Source organism: Phascolarctos cinereus, unplaced genomic scaffold (genome assembly GCF_003287225.1).
Source record: "Phascolarctos cinereus isolate Bilbo 61053 unplaced genomic scaffold, phaCin_HiC Scaffold_726;HRSCAF=1367, whole genome shotgun sequence".
NCBI lineage: Eukaryota > Metazoa > Chordata > Mammalia > Diprotodontia > Phascolarctidae > Phascolarctos > Phascolarctos cinereus.
The window spans coordinates 337,946,485-337,972,309 of record NW_027556098.1 but is presented as its reverse complement, the minus strand read 5'-3'; the positions used below and the strand labels follow the sequence as shown (position 1 = coordinate 337,972,309).

The window sequence follows — 25,825 nt, the reverse complement described above, 5'->3', positions numbered from 1 at the left end:
TGGTCCCAATCTCCCTTCTACAAAGTACACTTCGCATAAGTACAGTATTGCTCCCTGAACAATGTGCAATAATGTATGTAATCAATATTCTGTTTGTGCTAGTAAAGAAAGTTAAGGCACAAAAATAATTAGTAGAGAGTAAGAAACAGTTTCCTGACTTCCAATTTTGTGTTTTGTTCTGGAATTTTTATTGTACAAGCTTCAGAAAAAAAAAAAAGCAAACACCCTTCTCTCAGACAAAAAAAATCACAACAAAACAACCCACATCTTTTAATCTGTCTGATAAAATGTAATAGTGAATACATCCATGTTTCATATCTGAAGTTAAGTTCATTTTCTGGAGGAAGGGGGAGAGATGAAAGATTGCTTTAAAAATAATGCCTAAACCCTCTTGTTTGAGTAGTTACCTCATCAAGTGACATTTACTTAATGTCAGGAAATCAAGGGAAAAAAACCACAAGGAACACAAACCTGTAATTCATACAACCAATATTACAAAAACACAAGTACGAATGTCTAAACTGACAGAAATCTAAATTAACAAAAGATGGTCAAATTATGAGTTAAATGAACTTAAGTAACCCAGAACAAAAATGAATGCACATAAGTAAAAAAATAAGCCTTATATTTTAGCTCTTTTCTCTAGGTCCCTTGCTTACTCATGGCCTTTTTTCTCCATGCAATACTTTAATACGCTTTTCTGTAGGTGATCCTTATTGATGACCACTCTCTTCACTTACATCTTAAAATGTAAAGGTCAAACAGTCAAAACTAAAGCAAAAAGCCCTGGGTGGGAATAACGAGACCCAAGTCACTCAATCTGGGTCTCAGTGACTTCATTTTATAGAAAATGAGTTGAATTAGATGTCTATTTAGCTCTAAAATTTTATTACTAATTCCCTGAGACAATTATGAAAGTACAATCAAGCTTTCGATTAATCACAAAACAGAATCTGAGCAGTGAAATGGTTAATTCTAAATAACAATAACAACTGTATTATACTTATCTTGGGAAAGTATCTGATTATTAGGAAAGCAAATTACCTAATATGTATGCTGTTAAAATGAGTTTATACACACGGGCACTCAATTCATTTTGGGGGAAGAAAAAGGGACACAGACAGGCAACACACAAATATACAGGTGACCAAGATGAAATCAATCTGAGCTGACATCAATACTGTCACACATAATCTTCAAGTGGAAAACAGAACTGCTTATGTGAAAAAAATGTGGTAAAATTTTGTGGGGAAAATGCTATTATTTGTAGTATCATGAAAACATGTTCAAAAGTTAATTTAACAGAATGGGGAAAAAACTCTGTAAATCATCCTTTCTTTTCTCATTTGTCTCTGTAACAAACATTAGTGGCCTAAAAAAGGTCCAGTAACACGGGCTACATTAGTTATTAAAATCCTTCCCAGTCATCGTCCAATTTCTTTCAGGCCTAGCATCTGTCCTCATGCACATGTTAGATTTTCATTTTTAAAGAAAAAAGCTCAATGGCAATAAACAGGGAAAGAGTAAAAGACAATTTCTCTCTGGGGAATTTATTTCTTCATGGACATAAGTAATCTATTCTAAAAAAAGAATATACTCTCTCCTAACGAATGGTTAAAACTTGAGGTAACAATGACACTAAGCATATATTTATCAAAAAATTCATTCTTAAAGAAAAATTAATTCAATGCAATAAATAGGGAAAGAGTAGAAGCCAATTGCTCTCTGGCGCATTTACTTCTTCACTGACATGAGTAATCTATTCCAAAAAACAGATTCTCTCCTAATGAAAGGCTAAAACTTGTGGTAACAATAACATGATGCATATATTTATCAAAAAACAGGAAAAATTTCAAATAAACATTTACCAAAACACAAGAGCATAGCCACAAAAAGCAATTCGTTTCTGCCAAACATATGGTGTTTAGTGCTGATCTTAGCAGTAGTATGTATCATGGTAAAAATGGAGAAGCCCAAAAAGCATTACTAAATTTCATTTTTGCTTGTAATATGCATTATACTGGTTCTGTCTTTAAGGCATAAGCATACTGAAAAGAGCATTTCTGTCCTAAGACTACATAACGAATACATATAGGAGATCTATACGAAATGGGGATGTAAATAGTCTTGTGAGATTGGCATCAGCCCCAATGAACCGATAAGGACACACAGAAGAAAAATCTTAGCAGCTAATTCCCCAAGACCTACAACTGCATCGTCCCCCACCTCCCTTCGCCTCCCCAAATTCCAAAGCCCCAGGGAATCCTCACCTAGGACACGCAGCAGACAGCCACTCCGCCGTTCTTGAGTTTTAAGACCCGATTATGTGTCAATTTTCCCTTACGTGACACATGACGTCCTTTTCTGGTAGTGTCAAAAGTTCAAAAATCCAGGTTGGTCACCCGAAGGCTGCGCCCTGGACGCCAACCTCCGGGTGGAACAGGTGGTTCACTCGCCCAAGTGCAGACTCCTGCCCACTCCACCCCCGCCCCCCGCCCGCGGCCGCCGCCGCCGCCGCCGCGGATCCAACACGGAAGGGCAGGTTTTCAAGGTTTTAAACCCAAGAAGAAGGGGGCGGGGGCGAGGGCGGGGGAGGGGGCGGAGAATCCTCTTCAGGAAAAGCTTCCAACTTCAGCCGCTGCCAAGTTTCCAAAGCCAGACGGTGGGTGATGGGCGGGCGCCGGGCGATCACGAATGAGGAGGGTCTCGGATGCGCCGGAAGGCCGGGGGTGCGCAGGGGCTTGGGGAGCCGGAGGGGCTGCGGCTCTCCTCCCCCGCAGGGGCGGGGTGGCCGCGGGGTGGCAGGTATAGGACAGACAAGTACCTGCGGCGCCCGGGACCCCGCCAGCCGGGTCGGGCCACGCTGGAGACCCCCACGGTCCTCACGGCCAGCCCTCCCCGCACTGCCGGCCCTGACAGACTAACGGTCTCCGCGCCGCGGTCGCTCCGGCTCCGGCGGCGGCTCCCCTTGCCCCACTCCCCTCCCTGCCTGCCTCCCCGCCATCCCCAGCGCCCTCCCTCAGCGGGTCCCCATCCTCGCGGCCCCGGGAGGCCTCAGGGGCTCTCACCTCCTCAGCTGCGCCGCGCTCCCGCAGCGGCTCCCCCGGCTCCGTCTCGCCGCCTCGTCGTCCCGCGGCGCCTCCTCCTCCTCCTCCTCCCCCTCCCCCGCCCCGTCTTCCTTCCCTGGCCCTGGCAGCGAAGGGGGCTGCTGGCGGTGGCGCTGTGACTGCTGTGGGAGTGGTGTCCCCGCAGTGACGGCGCCGCGACTCAACCTCGTTCTTCGCCCAGTCTCCCGGTGGCTCCCTCTTTCTGTTTCACAGTGGGGACTACAAACGCCGCTGCCGCCATGCTTACTACGGCCCACAGGGGGAGGAGCCGGGAGCCGGGGCGCGGAGTGCGCTTGCGCGGAGCTCCGCCCACTGCCCCCTTCAGTTGGTTCTCAAACCCTCCTCCGGACTCCTCCCGCCCACCCCAGAAAGGGGGCGGTTCTTCTCGAAGGAACTTGAAGCCGGGCTCGAAACCGAGTCTACCCGAACTTTCGAACTTAATCTCTGGACCGGGTCACGTATCTCCCTCAGCACCTCCCTTCGGAGGTGGAGGTCGGGGTTCTTACAAGTGCTGCTCCTCAAATGCTGACTTATTTAAGGGTATTTACCTCCGGTGAGGTAACCCAACTTAATGCTCTTCTTCAAAAAGAACGTCAACGTAAAGCATGTGTCTGGAGACATTTAAAACGACTCCCAAATAATTATGAGACTCAAAAAAATATAATTTACGCATCATTATAGCTGTAAAAGTTTAGCACCCATGCTAAATATATATTATATAATAATAATACAATAGGATCTATTTTAAAGATATAAATTTATTTTATTTATGTTATATATTTGTGTATTAACATATAGAAATATATTTAATGTCACATGTAATTATATTAAACAATATAAAAATACAACACATCACATATGAATAATATTTATTATATATAATAAATTTATAATATAACATATAACTATGTATGATGCCTAGCAAGGTATGATGACCCAGTAGTTAGCATGCTGTTTGTCTTTGTCTCACAGGCCACCAATTCTCATTCTGTAAATCTATCCCTGAAAGTATCCTTGAGAATACCACCAATAAGCTTTTGCTGGACCCTGAGCATTATTACGGACTGGACTGTTTTCTGCAACTGCCTGGATATAACACCAATCCAAAAAACTTAAAAACAAGGTTTTTAACAGATGTTGGCATGCCACATATTCAATCTTCAAAGCTAAGTGGAAGGAAACGCTTTCAGAAATTAGAGAGAAGAAATCAAAGTCAAAGTGGAACAGGATGAGGCACATATCATCCCAGTATTCTTGTCTACTATTGGAAATGTCCCAAGGATAATTTTTATGAACTTACAGAAGATGATCTTACCTCCTAATACTTTTATTCAACTACTGAAACAGTTATTTTATCAACCTGTGCAATAGTACAGAGGCCATTAAATGTAAGAGAACAATAGCAGAACAGTGACCTATCCCAGCTTCATTTCTATCTTAATTTAACAAATAAGAGGAAAGGAATAAGCATTTATATAGCACCTAGTTGGTGCTTTTATAACCCTGCAAGGTAAGTGTTATTTGTATCCCTATTTTACAGTTGAGGAAACTAAGTCAAATAGAGGTTAAGTGACATCTGAGACTGGAACTCAGGTCTTCCTGATTCCAGGCCCAGTACTCTATCCTAGCTACCTTTAAAAGAGACAGACAAGACCAGACCAGGATAATAATATTCAAATAACTGTCTTTGTACCGTTTTAAGTTTGTAAAGAGCTTTGCATATAATGTACTTGCTAATTTGGACTAGTCAACCAAGTAAGGTGAGTTTTGAAACCATCCTTATTATCGAAGAGGCATAGTGGGGTAGTAGAGTATAGGATTTGGAGTCTGAAAGACTTAGATTTCAAATCTTTCATCTGACTCTTATCAAGCTCTGTGACCATGGAGCATCACTTTACCTCTCTGAGCTTCAGTTTCCCCATCTGTAAAAATGGAAGTAATGGTATCTACCAAACTAGGTTGCTCTGAGGCCCAAATAAGATAATTTATGTTAAAGACTTTATGAAACTTCACAGCATAATAGTAAGTCAGATGTTATTATGATCACCAAACAGTGATTGTTGAGATGTTCTTTACAAAATATTAGAAATTTATTTAAAGTGAGTCCTTCCTATCTATAACATAACCTAAGCTATGTAGTCTCTGTGTTTTGCTCAGTTTTCCTAGCTGACTAAATTCTAGAAAAGATAATAAAAGTAAGTCTGATTTCCATACTATGGCCTGCAAGCTGTCTCTAGCACCATCTAAATGGCATCTATAAAATCCAGACATTCCAACACTCTGAACCCATTCCATAGAAAACATGGAAGGTTTCTGTTAATCTTCAACCTTGAAGACGGCAGCAGCATAGTATGGCAAAATGACCATCTTCTTGCTATTACTCTGGGAAGCATCATCCAGGGAGCTGGGTGGGGAAGGGGCCCTTTTCAAGGAATGGGAATCACTCCTTTTTTTGTCATCCTTCCTATCCATGACAAGTAGTAAGGCACTGGGAGGCATCCAGCAGTCTAAAATGCAATGAAACTCCAAAACACTCCCCCCCATTAGATTTTAAGTTTCTTGAAGATACCCAGCCGATCTTATAAATCTTTGTATTTCTAGTGCCTTGCATGTAGTAAGCACTTAATAGATGTTTGCTGAATCGATGTAGTTAACCTGGTATTACTGGGGAAGCTGTACCACATAATCAAATTATGGAGATAACCAGTTTACCTCCTTAAGCATCTTTTATATTAATTACTTTATGTGTAAATCTAAAATTGATTGTACAATCACCTACCTTATTAAACAGACTATACTTAGTACCAGCATTTGACCTTTTCTTTTCTCTCTATACTCTCTCCAGGAAATTCACATTCATTCCCTGTTGTTTAAACCAGAAGTGTCAAATTTAATCTTGCTCTGCAGATCTCCTGAGGGTGACCCAAACAAGATTAAAATGTAATTGGGAAACATTTAACAAAGTAAACAAAAACGCAATAATGCAACAGAAATAATGTTAATATGTGGTTTTCTAAATCACTGTGAGGCTAGGAATCTCTTTCTATTCGAGTCTGATGCCACTGGCTTAAATTATTATGAAGGTGACTCCAGAATTTCAAACTCCTTTACCTTGCTTTCAATCTGGTGCCACCCTACCTTTCCATCTAATTGGACTATTCAAGATCTCCTATTTGCCAACTGCATTTCCTGTATCTCCATGCTTTTTTTTTCTATGAACATGGATTGTTCCCTATGATTGGAATGTCTCCAACCCCCTCTTTGCCTGTGGAATTCCTACTTATCTTTTAAAACCTAAATCCTTTAAATTTCACTCCCAAGAACTTTTCCTTCCCTCATCCCTGCTTTTGGGAACAACTTTTCTCCTTGGACCTAACACAGCAATTTATTCAGAATATCTCTAATGAAAGGATCTCCAAATTTCTTTGAGCGTATACTTCTGGAAGTAAGAAAAAAAATTGAGCACATACCACCAATCTATGCATATTTACTTACTTATAGATTATGCATATATATTACCATCTTAATGATTTTGCATATCATAAAACTCAAACAAAAAAGAAAAATTGAAAATTATGAGATTAAGATGAAATAATATATGATCCTAAAGTCAATAATATACTATCCTAGAGTTTACTGAGTAGGAGAGTGGCATGGTCAGACTTGCCCTTCAGGAAAATTCCTTTTGTAACTGTGTGGAGGAAAGATTGAAGTGGGGAAGAGACTTTAGGCAGAGAGATTATTAGAAGGCTGTGGCAATAGTATAGGCAAGAAACGATAAGCGCTTGAATGAGTGTGGTGGCTGTGGGAGTAAAGAAAAAGAAATCTATAAGAAAGATGTGGGGATAGCTAAGATTTGGCCACTGATTGAATAAGTGAGGTAAGAGTGAGGAGGAGTCAAGCATAAAACCTAAGTTGTGAACCTAGCTAGCTGAAAGCATGGTGGTGCTCCCAACAGGAACAGGGAAGTCTGGAATAGGGATGCATTTGGGGGAAAGATCTATAAGGAAGGACCACATCCTATATTTACTCATCATGTGCAACTATCCCACCTAAAATAAAAAAAGTCACTTTGTAAAGTGCAGAGCTTACTGAAAAGTACGTGTCCAGGCACAAGGTAGTGGGAGTAGGGGAGGAGTAGGCTAGACGTACAGTGGGAGGCAGGAAGAATTTTACCAGCATAGCCCCATAATCACCCTGAGAAGTCCCTACTTGGCACAGAAGGGAAGCTTGCATCATGGCACGAGAGGGCAGAATGGCAAGTACTGGGTGATAATGAATGAAGGCAGTGGTTTGATTGTTTTGGAGAATCCAACAATTGAATATTACAGGGAAGATGGGATTTTATACTCCCGCTTTTTGATTGATTGATCACGTATCCCCACTTCTGAAACGGCCACTCTCATGTGCTTATGTTTTGTATATTTCAGTTTCTGTGTTTGTGTCTTGTTTCTATACTAGCCCCTAAACTCCATGAAGGTGGAGACTATGTCTTAAAAGATAATAGGATTTAAGAATTTGGAGGGACCTTAGAAATCATCTGGTTCAATTGTCTCATTTTCTAGATGAAGAAGGAAGCCTAGCCCCAGAGAGATTAAAGTGATTTTCCCAAGGTCAAAAAGTAGTAAGTGGCAGAAGAGGTTATCAAATTCAGGTCTTATGACTTGAAATCCAGTGTTCTTGTTGTTTTTTTCTTTATTACTATGTCTAAGCTTCTTCCCCAACCCTACCTAGCATGGTGCTCTACACAATCAACATTTAACAAATGTTTGTAGATTGAATTAAACTTTATTGATGTCATTATTATGAAAATGAATTTGAAGTGTATAGGACTGTTTGCCCCTACATTATAGTGTCTTCTCCACTGTCAAAAGAGCTTCTATTCTTCATCCTCATCACTATTTCCAAATGCAACCACTTTTGATTTCTACCAATGCTTTTATTGTCTACTGCTCTTTCCTCTGATGCTCACTGCTTTGTTTCAGTCTCTGTTTTCAGCTGCTTTCTTCTTCCAAGTAGTGCTTGTCACTTGGTCCTGGATTCACAAGAACAGGGGATTAAACTGTGGTATATTGAATAAATATACTTCTTTTGCTTTGATTTCCTCCCAGGCTGGAAACTTCTAAGATCAGCTAAACTAGGTTTGTACCAAGCAAGCAGACCAGAAAGGAATATGCATTTTCAAAGTAAACATACGGTTGATTTAGTCAAATTGCTTTTTCCCCCTCTGTTTTGAAAATCTTTGTTAGAATAGATTGAGGGTGGGGATGGGAATTGAGGGGAGAATACTAAAAATACTAAAAAGTAAAGTGAGATGAAGACAAAGGACATCAAAAATTTAAAAAAAAATGAAAAGGTAAACAAATTTAACTTCTCTGTGCCTCCATTTTTGTCTGTTAATTGGGGATAATAATACCTATCATAACTACTCTGAAATCAAAATCTTCAGATGCAAACTTAATTTGGAGAGCTCAGTATTTCCTTGATACTTTGAACTCTCCCTCTGATTGAAAAGTTCCTCCCAGAATCTCCATTTAAGAAGGATGCCCAGGCCAGCCATGTCTCATTCCTCTCTAGGCAACACTCCATACTTGCTGTACCATATCTGTGCACTGGGATACCTTCCTCTCACATATATGTAACTATTCAGTTTTCCTTTGTTAGAACATTAGCTCCTTGAAGTAAAGGACTGTCTTTCTGTTTGTATTTGTATTCCCAGTACTTAACACAGTGCCTGGCACATAGTAGGCGCTTAATTAAATATTTGTTGACTGAGTGACCCATTAAGTCTGCTGCCCTTCACTTTCCTAAGAGCTTCTTGTACAGGAGACATAGATTGTCAGGGTGTCCCTGCTATAACAGAGCCAACAAGTGGTGAAATCAGCCTTTGTTAAAAGCTTCAAGTAAGGGAGAACGCAGTACTTTCTGAGCTAACCCATTCCACTTTTAAATGATTCTGACTGTTGAGGCATTTGTCCTCAGCCCAAGCCTAGATTTTCCTCTTTGAAAGCTACCTGTTATCTGGGGACAAACAGAAAAAGTCTGATATCTCCCCCACGTGATACCCAAATGTAAGACTGCTTTTAATCACTTTTAAATTTCATCATCCTATATTCGGTCCAATTTCCAAGCCTGCCAAAATCTTTTGGGTACCTTATTCTATCATCAAATGTGATTGGTGTCCCTCCTAGCTTTGCATCATCTGGAAATTTGATCAGGATGCCATCTATGCCTTTATCCAAGGTATTGATAAAAATGTCAAGCATAGATCCCTGAAGTGTCATGGGGTACCTCCTTCTAAACTGATATGGAGCCATTAATGTCAACCTTTGTGTGAGCATTTAAGCATTTTGGAATGCATCTAATTGTACTGCCACCTAGCCCACATTTTTTCATCTTTTCTGCAAGACTAGCATTAGAGACATCTTCAAGTACTTTTGTAGGTTATTTCCACATTATTCCTCTACACCTTTGCTACCAGTCATCACCATGATCCAATTTTTCCTTAGAATCACACTCAGCAATGTTGGTGGGAAGTATCTGGCTCAGAATTATGAAATTCCAAATTTGGTTAAAAAAGCTTGCAGATATTAAAAAAAATGTGGTGGATGTCAAGAAGGAAATCCCTAACCCTTAGTGCCAACTGTGATAATATCTTTTGGATGCTTTAATCATATCCTTGAGAGGATCTCCTTTCTCATTCAAAACAAAAGCCCCTATTTTCACCTCCAGTATTGGGTGACCTTCCTTATCCTGAGATACACTGAACTGCTTTTCAGCCAAAATACCTCCATATGGCTAAGAAATGGAAATCAAAGAGATGTCCATAAAGTGAGGAATGGCTAAACAAGCTGTGGTATATGATTGTGATGGAGTATTATTGTGTTATAAGAAATGACAAGCAGCATGATTTCAGAAAAACCTGGAAAGACTTACATGAACTGATGCAAAGTGAAGTGAGCAAAACCAGGAGACTGTTGTACACAGTAACAGCAATATTATATGATGAAGAACTGTGAATGACTTAGCTATTCTCAGCAAAACAATTGATCTAAGACAATCCCACAGGACTAATAATGAAGCATACTATCCACCTCCAGAAAAAGAACTGAGATTGTCTGAATATAAACTGAAGCATGCCATTTTTCACTTTCTTTTATTCTTTTTTTTAATTCAAGCTTTCTTGTACAAAATAACTAGCATAGAAATGTTTTATATGCTTGCATATGTATAACCTATATGACTATTTACTCTCTTAGAGAGGAGCAGATAAGAGAGAGGGAAGGAGGGATAGAATTTGGAACTCAAACTTTTAAAAATGTTAAAAATTGTTTTAACATGTAATTGGGGGAAAATAAAATATTACATATTAAAAATAGTAACAACAAAATACCCTTTACTACTCCCCCTGGACTCCTCTGATTCCTCTACCTGCTTGGGAAATTCTGAGACTTGAAGTATGGTGTTTGACTAGGAAGTGCTACTTTTGCTTTGCGGTCTCTCCGCTTACCTCCTTATTTGTAGATTTCTGGTAATTCCAGGATTATCTTAATTAGGTGACTATCAAAAAGGAAATAATATTTTCTGGCATGTCTTGTTGCCCTGCTGTTGCTTTGCGATCATACCTTCCTATTCTAGATGTTCACTGTCTTTTTAATAACACATTCTACAATTTTCCCAAGAAGCAAAGTCATGTTCACTGGCTTTCAGATGCCAGCCTTTTCCCTTTTTTTTTTGGAAAGTGGACGATGTTGCTCTTTCCCAGTCCTGCAGTACTCCTCCTAGTCTCCATGATCTTCTAAACATCACTCATTGTGCTTTGGTAATCACATCTGCCACTTTCAGTACCCAAGGATATAGTTCATCTGAGCTAGATGACTCACATTAATCAAGGACAACTAACTATTCTTTTGCTCTCTACTGATTTATCTTGGGTATCCATTCCTGACAAACCATTTTCATTCTTTCCATTCTAAAGGTCATTCTTTTCTGCAGAAAAACAGAAGCAAAATAAGGATGGAGCAGGTCTGCCTTGTTTTTGTTGTTAGGTACCATCATCCCATCTATTCCAAGCAGTACTTATATCCCATTTTTGTCCTTACTCTTTTCCCCAATATAGCATTAAAAAAACCTTTTTGTTTCTTCTCATGAGTCTCAGTTTATTCCAAGCTTTAGAATTCTGGTATTTTTACAGGATTATGTGATGATTTTGTATTCATTCTGTTGTTACTTCACTTGCTTTCATTTCCTGTGTATATATTTTGAATATCCAAATTGACTGGTTGGTTCTGTGCACATATACATAGGACTCTTCAGAGGGTCCTAACTCCATTTGGGTAGGACTTTTTATGCTTAAGTGATCAGGGCTATGGGAGGCAGGGGCCACTCAGATCCCTGGAGAATTTTGTGGCCTTTTAGGGAAAATTAATCCTTGTTGTAGGGGAAGTAAGGGTGGGGATATCAGGTCCTACCACACTCCTCTATAACCTTCTAGGTCCTAGGGCTATTCTGGTACGGCCACTTTGATTGCTGTTCTATGTCTTACACACCTTATTCCCATTCATGTACTAAGATTCCAGCCAAACTGGCCTTCTTGCTATTTCTCAAAAATGAAACTCCATCTCCCATCTCTATATCTTAATACTGGCCGTTCCTCCCTCCTGGAATGTACTCTCACCTCATCTCCATCTCTTAGAATCCTTGTCTTTACCACTTGAAATTATGCTAAGAAAGATATGCCCATTCCCTTTGACTCAGAGATCCCACTGCTAGACATATACCTCAAGAGGTCAAAGACAGAAAGAAAGGTCCTTATATTTGCCAAAATATTGATAGCAGCACTTTTCATAATTGGAAAGAACTGGAAGCAAAGCAGATACTCACTGATTGGGGAATGGCTAAATAAATTTTGGTTCATGAAAATAATGAGATGTTACTGTGCCCTAAGAAATTATGACTATGAAGAATTCAGAAAAGCATGAGAAGATGTGAACTGATGGAAAATGAAATAAGCAGAACCAGGAAAACAATACATACCATGACTAAAACCATGTAAATGAAAAGAAAGGATCTTACATGCAAATAACTAGGAACACAAAAAATACATACAGAGTAGATGGAAGGTAGTCTCAGAAGAGAAGGCACTACTAGCTTGGTGGGGAGGTAGGGAGGGCTACTGAAAAAAGGCCTCATGAAGAACTATCTAACTTGAGTTGAGACTTAAAGAAAGCTAGAGGAATAAAGAAGGGGAGGTAAAGGGACAAAGCATTACATGAATGGGTGAAGCTACACACAAAGATGGGAGGTGGATTGTCATGTTCAAAGAGCAGCAGTGTAGCTGGATTGTACGGTGTGTGGAGTGCAGTAAATCATAAGACTGAAAAGGTAGGAAGGATCCAAGTGATGAAGACTTTTAAAAGTCAAACAGAGGAGCTTATATTTGATTCTGGAGGTAGTAGGGAGCTCATTGATGATGGATGTAACATGGTTAGACATACATGTAAGAAAAAATTCCTCTTGACAGTTGAGTAGAGAATGAATTGGAATGGGAATAGTCTTGAGGCAGCAAGACCAGTTGGGAAGCTATTACAATAATCCAGGGGAGAGATGAGGGCTTGAACTAGAGTGATGGTTGAGAGATTTTATGATGGTGGGAACAACAAGATTTGGCAATAGATTAGATAAGTGGGGTGAGTAGAAGTGAGCAGCTGAAGATGACACCATGATTGTGGGGCTAGTAACTGGGAGTGTGGTAATGCACTCAACAGTTAAAGGGAAGTTTGAAAGAGGAGAGAGTTTGGGGAAAATAATAACTAATCCTGCCCTGAAAATGTTGAATTATAGATGCCTACAGGGCATCTACTTTGAGCTGTCCAAGTAGTAATTGGTGATAGGGGATTAGAGTTCAGGAGAGAGAATAGGGTTGTAGACCTGCATGGGAGGAGCTAGTACCAAAGTTTTTGGGGTGAAAGACATGCCTAGTTCCAGGTATTTTTGGGGAAAGACATATGAAGAGAAAAAGACTTTGGAAGCTCCAGACATATAGGAGAAGCTAGCTCTTCAATATGTCCCTGACTTCCAGTTTGTTTTACTGGGAGAAAAACTGGGGTTGAATATCCAGAACTATGTGTCATCTGCATAGAGATGATAATTAAATCCATGGGAGCTGATGCTACAGTGGTGTGTATATTAACCAGGACAAAATAAAGTAATTGAATTTGTTGACATATAATGAGACTTATACATTTTTATATATTTAAAAACTTTTAATATGTGATATGGCCTTTTACTAGATTTACTTTTTTCTGAAAGACTTGGTGTAAAGCTTGCAAGAATTTGACAAATATTCTTTAATTCTTCATCATGAAACCACTCTTTATCACATTAGACATTAAGACTAAGTTTGATGAACAGTTTATTTTTCCAAGTATATCTTTAATTATAACCCATAGGTTTTCAGTAGGATTTAAATCAAGTACTGAGTCCACTGAGGTATGCCAGTCTCTAATAAATGAACACATTTCATGTTTTGCATAATTTCACATGTATAATTGATATCAAATTTCTTGCCTTCTCAATGGGTACTAGAGGGGAGATTAGGAGGGAGAAAATTTGGAACTCAAAAAAATTTTTAAATGCGTGTTAAAAATAAATAAATAATAAATTTTATGGAAAACTTTTCTTACCTTTTCATGATATGTTATATTATATTCCATCTTTATTTGGAAACTTTCATAATTCCAGAACAATTCTGCTTCTCAATATATCAGTATATTTATCAGAGTCCATTATTTCTTCAATGAGGACAAGACTTCCATACCTAGTAGAAGTAAAAAAAAAATCTACAAAATTTTGGGGGGTGAATGTTTTACAGGCTGATGAAGACTTTTTCTGACAATGGCTTTCATATATCCTCTAATTAAAAATGGGTTTCATCAGCAAAAATTATTTTTTTTCCAATCTTCAATAATCCAGTCTTTGTTTTGTCTTACCCATGACAAGCTTTATTTCTTCATAGAAAGTACAGTATTTTTGTACTCTTCTTTTTGCTCTTTTTTTCAATTTCAGGAAGCCTGTGTTGTACCCATCCAGATGCTTGATCCCTCTGAAATTCTTTGCCTTTTTTTTTCTTCTCAGAATTAGATTGTTTTGCAGCAGGGGTTTTTCAGCTTTTGGCTTTGTTTTGTTGTTGTTATTGTTGTTGTTGTTTTATTGTTTTTCATTGCATTTTCCTTTGTGTTTCAGTGCAACTAATACTGTGGTCTGTAATGATCCTTGAAATGCGTGACTCCCCCATACCAACATCTGCTGTAATATCTCTAACAGTCATTGAAGTGTGCTTTTTAAAGAGCTTCAATTTTTGCTCATTTAATATTGTGCATTTATTATTATGTACTATTATATAATTACATTACACATAATAATAGAATATAATCTTCAACTCTTCAGCTCTTCTCCAGTATTTTGGCTATTTTACTATTTTATTTTATTTGCTTCTCAAATATTATTTCTTTGCTTACTGTTGTTTATCTAGACCCTAACCCTCCCCGCCTCTCCAGTCTTATCACCTTCCTATCAATATTATCATTCTAGGTTCTTCCCATCCCATGAGATCTATCCTTACTATTTAATTCTTAGTTAGAATATACAAAAGGAATTTAAATAAAGCATAATGCATTGGAAATTATGATTTCATGATATTCATGATATGATTTTCAAAAATCCTACATCTTTTTGATTTTCTATTATTGGAGCCCTGAAGCCATTGTTAGTTTTCTTCATCCACTCTTGCTTCCCAAAGTTAAGCTAGAGAAAGTCAAGAAACCATTATGTTTGTATAGACCACAAATTCAACCTATGTAATCTCAGCTGGGGCCTCACTGCTATAAGGCTATCCTTTTTCCTATTTTTATCCTATTTATCTCTTGTCAACTTCCTATTACATGCCCCACATCTGAAACCTTTTCCAGACATTCCTCGTATCCCAATTTCTACAGACAAGAATCCAACATCCTTCGCCTTATTTGTTAATAAAGATTTCAACTTCTTTTACTAAGATTATCAATTCTATCCTTGAGGTTTTCAACTCCCTTCTTTCACAAATAAAAATCTCTCTTAGTCTTCACTCATCTCCTGCCTCTTCATTTCCCATTGCAGAGAGCACATTTGCCTGTATGCATACCAGAGCTAATCTTCAACATTTACCCTTATTTCTATTCCCCCTTGTCCTTGGGACCTCGCTCTATTGTTCATATAAGAGATAAAGAGCTATAGTGGAAAGAGCCCTATACCAGCAAGCATATTTGAGTTCTCACAGCCTCTTTGAGTCTCAGTTTCCTTGGCTGTAAAATATTTGTACTATCTGCTTTACAGTATTGTTGTAGAGATAACTTGAGATAATGTATGTAAAGTACTTTATAACCATGAAGTGTTATTGAAGTGGGTATTATTTTTATTGTCACTGCTACTCTCTGAGGCACCTTCATGCACATACACTTTACCTACAAACGTGCTTCAGGTCATACCTATCATTAAAAAACAGTTCTTTCTATTACATATTTTATTGAGTTATCTTCCTAGCATTCTCTTCCCTTCTAATACCAAACTCAAGATAGTTGCCTCAATTTCCTCACCACATACACGTTCCTGAACTCAGTGCAATCTGATTTCCTTTTCCAATATTCTATTTAAACTGCTCTCTCAAAGGTCACCAATTAAGCACCAAATCCAATGGCATTTTTTTCTGTACTCATCTTTGTTTTCTTTTTAATCTGTTTCATGGATAATAAATAGGGTAATAAGAATCATAGCATGCTTACATCATTTGTAAACATTAATTTAGAAGTAGGCACTTTTATTTATTTTTTTGTTTCCCCCCCAACTTAATAGTATTTTATTTTTTCCAATTACAGGTAAAGATAGTTCTCAACATTCACTTTTATGAGATTCTGAGTTCCAAATTTTTTTCTGTCTCACTTCCTCCCTCCCCAAGATGGCAAGCAATCTGATATAAGTTATATATGTACGATCATATTAAGCATATTTCCACATTACTCATGTTGTGAAAGAAGAATCAGAACAAAAGGGAAAAACCACAAGAAAGAAAAAAGGAGAGAAAATAGTATGCTTCAATCTGCATTCACACTTTATAAATTCTTTCTCTGGATGTGGATAGGTTTTTCCGTCATGAGTCTTTTGGAATTGTCTTAGATCATTATATTTCTGAGAAGTCTTTCCAGGTTTTTCTGAAGTCCACTTGCTCATCATTTCTTGTAGCACAATAGTATTCTATTACATTCATATACTGCAACTTGTTCAACCATTCCCCAATTGATGGGCATCTCCTCAATTTCTAATCCTTGACCACAAAAAGAGCTGTTATAAATATTTTTGTGTCTTTCCCCCTTTTTATGATCTCTTTGAGATATAATACAAGCCTGGTAGTGGTATTGCTGGATAAAAGGGTATGCACAGTTTTATAGCCATTTGGGCATAGTTCCAAATTACTCTCCAGAATGGAGAGTTCACAACTCCACCAACAATGCATTAGTGTTCTAATTTTCTCCCATATCTTCTCCAACATTTATCATTTTCCTGTTTTGTCACGTTAGCCAATCTGATAGGTGTGATGTGGTACCTCAGAGTTGTTTTAGTTTGCATTTCTCTAATCAATAATGATTTAGAGCATTTTTTCATGTAACTATAGATAGCTTTAATTTCTTCAACTGTCTGTTCATATCCTCTGACCATTTATCAATTGAGGAATGACTTGTATCCTTGTAAATTTGACTCAGTTCTCTATATATTTTAGAAATGAGGCCTTTATCAGAGACGTTGGCTGTAAAATTTGTTTCCCAGCTTTCTGATTTCCTTCTAATCTCGGTTATATTGGTTTTGTGCAAAACCTTTTCAATTTAATGTATCCGTTTTGCATTTTGCAGTTTCATAATGTTCTCTGTCTCTTGTTTGGTCATGAATTCTTCCCTTCTCCATAGATCTGACAGGTAAACAACTCGGTAAGTACTTTTTCTATGTAATTTTTATCCAGTGATTGAGTTGACATATCCATGGAGGTGATAAACCACACCCATATTTACAGTCTCTCTAAAAATTAAACTGGAAGACAGAAGGAAGCTCAATGAAAGGTCAATTTGCAGGTTCTCTTCTAAGTGGTAAGTAAAGGAATGGGCAGGGTTGGTTTCCTGGTATCCCCAGTAGGAACAAAAGATATAATTTATGCCCATGACAACTATAAGCAAGGAAACCATCATAAAGATCATTACAATTCACATGTCAAAAACCACTGCAGAGAACAATGTAGATAAACTTAATATAAAACTTCATAAGGGGCTCCAAATTAACATTATAAAGTTGTATTCTGTGGTCTGAATATGAAGTGGATATAGGAGAAGACAGAAAATTATGGTTAAGGAAAATGTGGTTCAAGGTTAAGGTATGGAAGAGGCTTATACAAGATGATTACTTTCTTCAAAAAGGTTGGAAAGCTAGAGGAAGGACAAATACTGAAAATCATTTTAAAAATGAAGTTGACTATATCTTAACAGACAAGAAATGACTAGTTACAGATATCACAATTGTTTTAGTGTAGCTGTTTGTGCACAATCTGATCATTGACTGGTAAGAATGAAGGTCAAAGTAAATACCAAATAGCAAGAAAGGATAAAGAGGAGATAAAAACACTATGCAGTGCCAGCTCCAACTGGATTAAGATAACTGTTGATTCCTCCCAAAATGATAAATGAAAAGATGTTTATTTTGACTAGAACATTTATCTAGTACAAAACAGTTGCCACAGTCATGAGACCAAAAGCAACCAGAAACTGTCTTTAACTGGTGGCTTTGCTGAAGAGAGTGATAAGGCAATTAAAGGTAATACCATTTTAAAGTACAATCTTATTTATTTAAAAAAAAAACAGCAACAGGAGAGTAAGAGAAGGGGCAGTATCACCTCACAAAAGGACAAAGGAGAAAAAGAGTTGGCAAAGAACTTAGTGGGAGATTCAGCTAAGTCAGATTCACTTCAGTTTGATCCAATCTAGTTTGATCCAATAAACATTTATTAAGTGTGTGTTATTAATGTACTAAGAATGATTAAGAATAATAAAAATAATCAGTAATTTGATTGTTTACTATGTTCCTAGAAGCATTTCTCCACAAAATGCGAACGGGGCAAAAAAAAAAAAATCCAGACTCAAATCAGAACAGATCTGTATATTTCTTTACAGTGACCTATTTTCATTACAACCGCCACATTTGGGCTCTACAATCTCAGTTCCATATGTGCTATTTTAGAAAGAGGCAATGGCACTTAAGAAGATAAAGTCGGGAAGAGTGTCAGGACCCAACCAAATGCATACAGAAAAAATTCTCGATGGAAGTGATACATTCTTCTAAAGGCATTCATGGATCAAATCTCAAGAGAAACCAAAGTCCAATGATGGGGAGATTCTAAAAGAACAAAATGTCAATCAACAAATATTAATAAGGACCTCCTATAAGACATGTGTTATGCTAGATGCTAGACATATAAGTACCATGAATAAAATAGTCCTTACTCTTAAAGAGTTGCCAGTTCTTTTATCCCAAGAGTGACTAAGATAACATGAGTAACTAATGACCTATAAGCCTGCTTCATCATCTCTATAAAATCTTTATAAGAATGATCTATACAGTTATGAAAGATATCTTTGCTGAAAACATGAGAAGGGTCTTGGCAGGTTGTTGCTGATTTTCTGTAGCAGACCACATTTTTTATGGTCACACAATTGATTTTTGGGGAAAAAAAATCACAGGGATCCCCTAGTCACAATAGAGTGTATAAATTGTCAAAAGTTGGAAATTGTCAATGATAACATTTTTTTAAAAAACTCCAGTGATCAGATAGTACTAACTGGTTGTAGCCCAGAATTTCCCCAGTGTGACTCGTTAGGTGATATATTTCAGCTTTGAAGGATGTATACAGTAGTGGACAGATTATCATCATTTTCTCTTGTTTGGGGGAGTAAGGTTCCTATATTGATGCCTTTCAGTCTGTCAACAGTTCTTTGATGTTTTGTATAACTGTAGAACTACATGATAGCAGCTGTGTGGGTTTAGCTCACCAGAATCATTATCCAGCATAACCAGCTGACATATGAATCAATTTTAAAGACAGAAGACAAAGATAAGAATCTTTGATGATAATGAGGTGGTAGATGGCTTGAGTTTTGAAATAAACTACCCCAAACCACCTGCCATTTTCTCAAAGGGGAAAATTTCCGAATCAGTGATATATTTCTAAAAAAACAAACAAACAAAAAAAACCCCTAAAACCACACACACAAAGTCTATCAGAAAAAAATAGAAAATACAATTTTTGATGTCTTATATATTGTAAGAAATTTTTTTTTTGTAAATTAGATCATGGACCAGAATAACCCCTTGTCTGTTTCTAATCCCTTATGTGTCAAAATTAGCAGTAAGCCTACTTATACAATTCATTACATACAATTTTATTAAATACAAAAAAGTATTTTAAAAAATTATGAAGTGTCTCCAAAAAAAGGGTAATGGATAATGTTAAAGGAAAATTGTGGCAAATCCAATTGTAAACTGAGAAATCTTCCAGTAAGGTCTACTAACCTGTTTTGTAAATTCAGATTTTTTTTTTGCACATCATTCCTTAAATTGGGGTCCACTTTTGCTTTCCCAACATTTTTGTCTTACTTTCTATAGACTTTGCACACAAAACAAGAACCTGTCCTGTTATACTAAAGTTACAAAGTTAAAGTACTCACCAGGCAGGTAAATGGTTATCACTGAAAGAGAAGACAGAGAGGCTGGCTTGATAAGAACATACTGAAAGATGACTTCACCAACATGACTGTTGATGTGAAGGCAGGAGAAAAAGTTCAGATCGTGAACCTGGATATTTGTGGAATTAACTACTGTTAATGGAAATAACTATTATTAATAGCTACATTTGAGAGCCATTTATGTTGGTAGTACATGAGGCACTGAAATATTCAAGTTGATCAGGTAAACTAATAATTTCTCTATGTGCAAATATCAAAGACGTTTTTAACCTTGACTTGATATCAACAGTTCCATTAGGAAAGTCATCCTGCAAACAAGCAGGCCAATCAGCCAGCCTCTTCACTTCTGGGCTTCTCTTTTACCAATAGCAATTTATCCAAGCTGGTAACTTCAGGCTAACAAGACCTGGGTTGATGTCCTGTGTATACAATCTCTAGAAAATAGAGCCAATGGTCAAAGTAGCAAATAAAAATTGGGAATAGTTTTAAATTAATTATTAATTCAATATATAATTTAAAAACCTATATTCTTAATGGTATGGGTTTAAAAATGATGTGCAGAATCCAAACAGGGTAAAACACATCCACATAAAATGCAGTTCACTTTATATAACATATATTCCTGAAAATTTGTGTATATACATTTTTCTGTAAATTAAATCATGTATTAAATGAGCCAGAGAAGCATATTACTTAGGCAATCTTATCCTTTTTTTAAACAGTTCATTTTTTTATTTTATTAATTTATTTTGATTTATCAATAATCACTTCCATATGTTTTGAGTTTAAAATTTTTCTCCCCCTTCCTCCCCACCACTCTCCCCAAGACGGTGCACAATCTGATATAGGCTATACATTTACATTCCTATTAAGCATATTTTCACATTAGTGATGTTGTAAGTAAAAATTAAAACCAATAGGAGGAACCATCAGAAAGAGGAAACAAAACTCAACAGAAGAGAAAAAAATAACAATTCAACTTCCATAGCTCTTTCTTTGGATGTGGACAGCATTTTCCATCACTAGGCCTCTGGGGATGTCTTAGATCCTTGTATTGCTGGGAAGAGTTAACTTTATCAGTATTAGTCATCGCACAATGTGGCTCTTAGGCAATCTTATCTTAAATTCCTTAATAATGCAAATAATCACCCCTTAATTTTTAAAAGCATATATTTATACAAATATGTGTTTTTCTCAGTCCAGAACTACCTGTTGGTGTTTTCATTGGTGTTTTCAGTTGTTTTTCAGTCGTGTCCCACACTTTGTGACCCCATTTGGGGTTTTCTTGGAGTGGTTTGCCATTTCCTTCTCCAGTTCATTTTACAGATGAGGAAATTGAGGCAGACAGGGTTAAGTGACTTGCCTAGGGTCACAAAACTACTAAATGTTGGAGTCCAGGTTTGAACTCAGGAAGATGAGCTTTCTTGACTCCAGGCCTGTCATTCTATTGCACCACCTAGCTGCCCCTTCATTGGTATAGGAGCTCCCAAAGAGGCAGCAACACCTCTCAAAGCAGACCAGCAACTCCTCTGCAACTTACAGTTTTAAAGAATTGCTTGGGACCTGAGAAGTGAAGTGCCTTGCTTAGAGTCACAAATTCCATATGTGTCGAAGGATGGGACTTGCATCAGGCCTTCTTTTCTTTGAGGCCAGCTCTCTGTCCAGGGTGTTACATTGCCTTCTGTGTGTATCTGTAGTTGTATATGCACATTCATATATACATATGTATATGTACACACACACAGACATATATTATATATAATACATATGCCCATATACATACATACACACATATGTATGATATATGTCTATGTGGGTATATTAGAAGAAAAACAGGGAAAAAAAGTAGATGAAGAATGTCATCTAAACCATGCTATGCAGTTGCACTGAAAACCTGAAGCATTCATCCATACACACACACACACACACACACACACACACACACACATACATACATATAATCACATATATATATATATATATATATATATACAAATATACACATACACATACATATACATATATATGCATTATGGATAGAAACTACAAATCAAATATAATAAAATGCCATATGAAATACAATACACTTATCAGACATTATTTTTTGTAGAGTGGCCAAAAGTGTGAACAACACTATACATGGTGCTTTTCTTTTAAACAGCCCATACGTGTAAACAGCCTCATTTACCCTATTTCTCTTATCACTGTTAGAGCTTGCCCTCCTGCTGTCATGGTAGCTACTATTACAAAATCTTATAGCTTTTAGTAAATTCATGGATTAAGAAATGGGGGGGAAAAAGTGGAGAAAAGATGACACTGTGAAAAGCAGGCACTGCTGAGGGCATTGAATGCCAAGGGCCTGTGTAGTGACAGCCTCCATCTCTGAAATGAAATTTCTCCAGTTGCCTGAATTTTTTTCATTTCTTTTTGTTGTATTGTCTGAAATTTCACTAATTAGAAATTAAGAAACAGTCTCCTTTTTTTAGAATGGAAAAATAGGATTCTATTTGAAACTAAAAATATCTATTACTTATTACCAGCTTTAAAAAATTCAACTTGTCTGTTTCCTTCTTAACTTCCTTCTGTTCCCTTCTGTACATTTAAAAAAAACAACTTGTTTTTTTGACTCTTTCCTTTCTTTTCTTTTTCATTTTTTAATTTAGTCTGCACTATCACTAGCTCCTCTCTCTTTCCCCATCATTCCTTCCTCCAATGGAAAAAAAAGAGGAAGACACAAGCCTTGTAACAAATAAGCATAGTTAAGCAAAACAAATCCACGCATTTGCCACATCCAAAACTGCATGTCTCATTCTGCATGGAAGGCTCCTCTTTTAAAGGTGCTTACAACCCCGTAACTGTCCCAAAGAGATCAATCATTCACACGTATGAATTATTCCAATCCCAGGGCATTCCTTCTAAGGCCTAGCTAAAACCAACTGCCCTGAGATGGAGACCAGGAAAATTGCGAGTTTGAACTAAGGTGGAGGGTAGGGGAGGAGACTGGTGATTGATTCCTATGGTGAGCACTCTGGAGGCATGAGCCAGATCTATTTGGGATGCTGGAGCTGGAGATTTTCAGTAGCATAATGACCCTGGGAAAGGAACATTAATACACAGGAAAGTGTACAGAGGGATAGATGGAAGAATGCCAGAGTCAACCTTGATATATTCGGAGGGGCATTATGATATAATGGAAACGTCTCTGAGTTGTAATCAAGGAAATGTGAGTTCTAATCCTGGCTCCGTCACTTGTAATGTCGGGCAAGTCATTTCATCTTCACTGGGTCCCAGTTTTCTCATCTGTAAAATGACATTGTACTATAAGGTAGCTTTTGTTCTAGTACTCTGTTATAATAACAGTGATTTATAAGGATTTTATTTTAAAACTTTGCCTAGGGCCAGGTTTTGAGCCTAGCAAAAGGCAAAGGCACACTCTTCCTTCTCCTTGGCTCTGCTGAATACCATGACAGTGCTCCCAGAATCCAGAACTCAGACTGGTGCCATTGGTAGGACACTTCAACCACTTTATGGCCTCAATAGGCTTTTGTGGGCTTGCCTGGGAACCTAATTACCATTTATTATGCTATGTCTATGGGAAAATGTTCAAAGTTCCAAACAACTGATTTTCAAATGCTCTTTTGGAACATAACCCATTGGTAAGCTGGAGACTGCCTGTACTCTGAATGTAGATGGTCTATTATCAGTAGAAACTTAGAGGAGCTCAAATTAGTACCTTGCTTTTAAATCCTGTACCTGATTTGAAAGAAGGGGGTTAAGAAATGTTGACCAGCTGGAGAGACAAAAAGGAAATACAAGAACTATTTTGTTCCCATTAAAGACCTGATTCTAAGTAAGCCATAAATGTCAATGTTTTGTCTATGATTAAAGCAGAAGTAAAATGATTTATGGGAAAAGCCCTGACTGCTTACAAGGTTATACAATAGCAAGCAATATCAGCTTACCATTTTGCCTGCAGGCTGGTGTGTACATATGAAAAGAAAAGCCAGAGAACTGAGGCAATTATCCTTAAAATCTAGTAAACATTACCTTTCTTTCAATAACTAAATCTGACTTCTTTTGGCATGTCTTTCTTGGCCTGGATTATTCAGATAACCACCTCAATTCTCTGCTTAGCTTCACATATACAAACAGATATGGCCAAGGATCTACAAGTGATGATTGGGTTTTTTTTTAAATTGCTTTTCAGTTTGGAGAAGATGACTTACTCTTTGATTAGGAAAAGGCTAAAAAAGATTTTTTGCCAAATTTTATTAATTTGGCTATTTTTTTTTCTGAAAAAGATTTTTTAAAAAATCTTAGCATAAGAATAAATGAAATAGATCGAGGATTGAGAAATAAGCCAGCTTCCTTTCTCTTACTCCACCCCATCTTGTAATTTATTGAAGGATTTGCAATTTAAGCTGAGTTACATTCACAGATGATTGGTTTGGGATGGTCTTCTCTCAGTGAGGAAGGTTAATGAATGTTATTCCTAGCAATAGCTCATTTGATTTTTTCCCTTCAGAGTTTATGTTTGTTTGTTTAATCAGAATCTTCTAGCTCATAAATCACATGCGTGTAGAAGATAATAGTTGTAGCACTGTAGCTTTTATAGAGCTCAAGGTATCTTTATTCCAACTCTCCTAGGCATCACAAGTCAGGTCCCTAGAAGGCAGCTAGCTAAATCTGTATCTTCTAGGGGTACCTCTAAGGGATCGAGGTGGGTCTCATGCTATTAGCTCAAGCCTTTATTCCATTGAACTGATTATCTGCTTTAGTTTCTTCAGCTGTAAAATGGGGATAATAATAGCACCTACTTCCCAGGGTTGTTGTGTGCATCAAATGAGATATTAGTAAAGCACTTAGCCTAGTGACTGACACATAGTAGGCAACTAAATCTTTCCTTCCTTCCTTCCTTCCTTCTTCCTCCTTCCTCCCTCCCTCCCTCCCTCCCTCCCTTCCTTCCTTCCCTCCTTCCTTCCTTCCTTCCTTCCTTCCTTCCTTCCTTCCTTCCTTCCTTCCTTCCCCCAAATATCAATCACTAGTTAAAATATCCTTAATATCATTCGTATTATTGATTAGTGTCCTCTGCTATCTTCTCAATATAATTGAAAAGCAATTAAAATAAATTAGCTTTTACAAATGGCTATTTATTGAGAAGATATAACAAGAATAGAAATTTTTTTAAAAATCTCCCTAAACAGGAGTCAAATTTTCCTTTCTGCCACCTTGGTCTCTGGGGAGAATGAATTCAAACTTAAAAGTAGCTGCCATAAAACATCTATCCCACCAAATTAACTTCTCGATATGTCATAGCTATCAGAGTAATCAAATAGTTACTTCTTTGTTATAGAATATGGAATCTCAACTCTATGTGCCATGAACCCCCTTTGGCAACCTAGTAAAGCCTATGAATTCATTCTCAAAATAATGTTGTTTTTTAAGAATATATTTTATTTTCCCCCAATTACATGTTAAAACAATGTTTAACATTAAAATTTTTTTTTGAGTTCCAAATTCTATGCTTCCCTCCCTCCTCCCCCCCCCATGGTAAATAATCACATATAGATTATACATGTGCAATCATGTAAACCATTTCCATATTAGTAATTTTGTACAAGAAGACTCAAATAAAAGGAAGAATGAAAGAAAGAAAGACAATGAATAAGTGCATGCTTCAGCCTGTATTCAAACGATATCAGTTCTTTCTCTGGAGGCAGACAGCGTACTTCATCATTTGTCCTTTAGCTAAGTCATTCACAATTCTTCATTGTACAATATTGCCGTTACTGTGTACAACACTCTCCTGGTTCTGTTCACTTCACTTTGCATCAAAGTCTTTCCAGGTTTTTCTGAAATCATCCTGCTTGTCATTTCTTATAGCACAATAATATTCCCTCACAA

The 25,825-nt window shown here is 37.4% G+C and overlaps 1 protein-coding gene and 1 pseudogene across 1 annotated transcript in view; one reads left to right on the top strand and one right to left on the bottom strand.

Moving 5' to 3' along the window:
- Window positions 1-3,151, bottom strand: part of FNDC3A (fibronectin type III domain containing 3A) — a 212,585-nt gene extending 209,434 nt beyond the window's left edge. Inside the window, 1 exon segment of the mRNA XM_020993811.2 lies at window positions 3,069-3,151. The gene's annotated coding sequence lies outside the window, so the exon portion shown is untranslated.
- Window positions 3,152-9,596: 6,445 nt separating this feature from the next.
- On the top strand, window positions 9,597-9,744 carry LOC110213434 (short transmembrane mitochondrial protein 1 pseudogene; annotated as a pseudogene).
- The last annotated feature ends 16,081 nt before the right edge of the window (window positions 9,745-25,825 follow it).